The sequence below is a fragment of the Chenopodium album genome, chromosome 13 (assembly GCF_948465745.1).
Source record: "Chenopodium album chromosome 13, dcCheAlbu1.1, whole genome shotgun sequence".
Classification (NCBI taxonomy): domain Eukaryota; kingdom Viridiplantae; phylum Streptophyta; class Magnoliopsida; order Caryophyllales; family Amaranthaceae; genus Chenopodium; species Chenopodium album.
The window spans coordinates 50,575,535-50,580,246 of record NC_137846.1 but is presented as its reverse complement, the minus strand read 5'-3'; positions in this window follow the sequence as shown (position 1 = coordinate 50,580,246).

Here is a 4,712-nt window from a genome sequence, read left to right as displayed (position 1 = left end):
TTTTTCCTTTATATTTTTCGTAATAGTTTGACTTTTACATTATATATATGCTTACTTTGGCTGCTTTTTTATACCAAAATATAAAATTAAATAATGTCATGTAAAATGTTTTGGAAAAATTACCACAATTAATCCCAACTTTGCTCCATTCGTTGTTATTTATCCCAACTTCCATTTATTTACCATCACTCCCAACTTTGTACCCTATTAATTTTTATCACCCCTAATCGGTCATCCAACTTGATATTGTAAGTTACTGAACACGTGTAAATAGGTCTAAAAAATAAAAACAAAAAACAAAACAAAAATACCAACCTTAACAATAACAGGTGGCAGGCCTTCTACCTCCGACAAGTGGCAAACAACAAATGGTAGCCCATGTCGTTTTCGGCAGGAGACAACCTTTGTTGTTTGGGCAGGCGGCAACCCTTGCTGTTTCGGTAGGAGAAAGCAAAACACGGAGAAAGCTCTTTCCGAAACGGCAAGGTATCTCCGGCCTTAATTTTCGCATCCTTCCCCAGCCTTCATTTTCGCCCCCTTCCCCCTTCGTTTCTGTCACTTCACCCTTCGTTTCCGCCCCATTCCCCTCCCCGTTGAATTCCAACCCTTCGCTGCCTTTTCCGGTGAATTTCGACCTACCGGTTGCCTTATCAGTTAAATTCCAACCGGCCCCTTGGTGGTTCCGAGGGTGAGGCTAATGGAGGTAGTTGGGGCTAAGGGAAGGGGAGGTGGTGGTGGTGGAAGAGGCTTAGGAGATAGGGATTTTTTTCTCTTTTTTAATCTATCATGTTGCAACACGTGTGCAAATAAGTCAGCTAAGTTTACCTCTTCAACCGGTTTCAAGTCACTTGGGGGTGATAAAAATTAATAAGGTACAAAGTTGGGAGTGATAGAAAATGAATGGAAGTTTAACAGAGGGCGGAGCAAAGTTGGAATTAATGGTGGCAAGTTTTCCAAATGTTTTTGATTAATTTTATGTATATTTCTAGTTTTTTTAACCTTTTATATTTTTAGAGTATACACATTAACAAATAATAATGTTTAAAACTTTAAAGTTGTTTGTTCACATGTGAGTCGGTCAAAATATTAATGCAATTATTCTAAAACTTAAAGAGTATAATAAGACTCACAACCATAGAAAGTCAGATATCTAGGTCTCTCTCTTTCCATCTTTTATGACTCCAATGGCCATGATAACCACCATTACAACTGTGGCCTCTACACCAGGACGATAGTAATAACAATAATAATATTAACAATAACAATAAACATCTTGTTAAATTTGATGTGTTTAGATTTGTTTCATGTATACTTTTCATTTATATTGTAGGCAACTATTATAATTTTTTTTATTAATATGAAATTAAAGACATTTAGCAATTAGTAAACAAGAATTAACAATTATAAACTTATCCAAACTGAATATCATTGGTGTAATAATAATATGGTCTAATTCGATTTTCACAAAACAATTAAAATATAAAAGAACAAATATATATATATATATATATATATATATATATATTCTCAAATATCTTTATATGCGGAAAAGAACAATTCTTGTGTATAGTACTCCTTCTGTCCTTTTATTATATGCATGTATTCCTTTTTTGAGTGATGAAAATTATGTTTGTGTTTCCATTTATAGGTTGTACTTTTTAACAATATTATTCTCTTTTAGAAGTTTGTAAGTAAAAAACTTTTTTTTTACGCAAACTAGAAATATATTATATCAGAGTGAAATTAAATGCTCGAGCAAAAGCAAAGCAGAATGGCGCATGTGTAGCAACCAAATCCTGCCTTGAAACATAAGAACATAATAACTGATAGTAGTGTAAATAAGTTGATATAAGTTTCTACATACATAGACGAAAGACATCCTGCATATTGCATTTTGTGTACAGGGGATTACAAGATAGCAACACTTCGATGAGATTAAGGTGTAGCATGGTGTGTTGGGATTTCATTGGCATAGGCTTCAAAGACTTCAGGGGGATAATAGTAAGTCTTTAGTGAAATAAAGAGAAGAAACGGGGTAGAGTTTCTTCACCTTAGTTCGATCAAGCATTGCAAGTCTATCAACAGCATGGTTGACGGTACGGTTGGCATGGAGAATGGTGACAGTCCAGTCACGTTCCAAAAGGGATGCCACATCTCTGATAACATTCCCAAGATCAGAATCTTTGTAAGTGTCGGGACTCTTGAGCATTTTGGTTAATGCATCAGCATCAGTTTCCAGAATAAGTAGTTGGATCTTCCTCTTCCAAGAAGTGAGGAGCCCTTCTCTGATAACAAGTAATTCAGAAGAGGCAGCATACAAAGCATTGAAGTTTATGGCAAAACCCTCCTGCCATAGCCCTTTAGAGCATCTAATAACTCCTCCCCCACCCGCATTATCAAAACTCATCCATGTTCTATCCGTATTGAGCTTGAAATAACGAGCCTGAGGTGGAGCCCAAATTCTGCTAGTTAGGGCAGTAGAAGAAGGCAAATCCAAATGTCCTTGCTTTAGTTTACGACAGAAAAGATAGTCCACTAGGAATTTGTTAAAAGTTGATTGAATAAATAACATTTCTGCTAAAAAATAGGCATATTCCTAGTTTTCCAAAGGTGCCAAATGGCAACCAAAAAAGTAGTTTTCCAATCAAAATTTCCATTGAGATTAAAAGCTAACCAATCCTGAAGATTTGAATTGTAAAACTTTTGGAGATCAATGGCAAAGGAAGTGAATTTTTCAAAAACCAAGGACCAAAAGGCTGTAGAGTTGGGGCAATCTCTAAAGATGTGTATGTCCTCTAATGGATTTTCACATCGAATGCAAATAGGGTCAAAGCATAAATTGTTTTTTCTTTAGGGTACTACCAGTTGGTAATATATCTCTAACCAAATTCCAAGCAAGCATTTTGTATTTATAGGGGACTTATTTTCCAGAGATTTTTCCAAGAGAAAGTGGAAAGAAAGGTGGTGTTTAAATGGAAGGTAGGAAGAGTAGAGTTATAAGCAATCTTTATAGTGATGTTTATCTAGAGATCATTTTAATCTATCCTTAACCTGAATAAGTTGAGGAAGAGGATCGGCCAAAATAAGGGAACATATATGGGGAGGGATAAGGTGTAAAACATCATTTAAATACCAAGAGTTGTTCCTAATAATGTTAGAAACACGCCAATGTCCTTTAGAGTTAGGAATTTTGATATTAGGGAGAAGATAAAGAGGATAGTCACCAATCTAGTGGTGAAACTAAAGAAATGTGTCCTCTCCATCCCCAATATTAATAATAATTCCAGATTTGAGGATTTCTCTACCAGCAAGAATATCTTTTCAAATAACGGAGTTTTTTTTTCTTTTTTTTTCCAGATTATAGTCTAGAAAATCACTTTATTTAAGATATTTACCGGTTAAAATTTGGATCCATAATTTTGAGGGCTGAGTTAAAATCTCCCATCCTAATTTATCCATAAAAGAAAGGGTCCATCTTTTTAAATCTTTTATGCCTAGACCACCTTTAGCCATTGGGTCACAAACCACATTCAAATTAGTTCTAGAAATATACTTACATCTATTAACCCGAGTCTAAAGAAATTGTTTACAACTCTTTTGAATATCATTGAGGACACTAGTATGCAACATATTAGTTTGCATGGCATAAACGGGGTAAGAACTAAGCACAAACTTAATAAGGGTACATCGACCTGGCATATTTAGAAGTTAAGCTTGTCAAGCCCTAATTCTAGCACAAGTTTTGGACAGAAGAGGAAAATAATCAAGGTGAGACAAATGTTTATGACTAATAATAATACCTAGATATTTTCCAAAGTTAGTAGTATTAAAAATTTGCCAAATATCACAAATAGACTTTCTCACATTATAATTCATTTTTCTAGGAAAAATGGCCGATGACTTCTGAATATTGATGGATAAACCTGATATGCTCTTAAAATGTTGAAGAACTTCCATCATAACATCAATATTAGAGGAAGTAGCTTTCCCAAAAAGGAAGACATTATCAGCATATAATAAGTGAGAAATGTTAATATCTTTAGCAATTTTCATAGGTTTCCAAGAACCATCATTAACCTTGGCTTGAATCATAGAAGAAAGCCGATCTAAACAAAGGACAAAAATATAAGGGGAAAGAGGATCACCTTGACGGATACCTCTCGAGGGAGAGAAGGAATTAGTTATTTCACCATTCCATAAAAGAGATATAGAAGGGGAGCAAATACAACTTAAAATAAGGTTAGCAAGGTTAGGAGGGATGTTAATACCAAGAAGAGTATCCTTGATAAAACTCCATTCCAAACTGTCAAAAGCTTTAGTTAGATTTATTTTGAGAGCTATTAAATTAGTTTTCTTAGAAGCTTTATTAAAGTGGTGAGCAACCTCTTTAATAATTATACTGTTTTCCTTAATAGATCTATTAGGGATAAAACTAGATAAAAAAAGGGCTAATCAAATCATTCATAAAAGGTTTCAATCGGTTAGAAATACACTTGGTAATAATTTTGTAGATAGTATTACATAGACCAATGGGTCTAAAATCTTTCATAGTAGTAAGGCTATCTCATTTAGGGATTAAGGAGATGTAGGAGTCATTGATACTATGAGGAATAACAGCCTTAGAAAAGCAATCAGCAACAAAGGTGGTTATAGAGGTACTAAGGGAATTCCAGTTTCTTTGGAAAAAAATTGGTTGAATTCCATAACTGGAT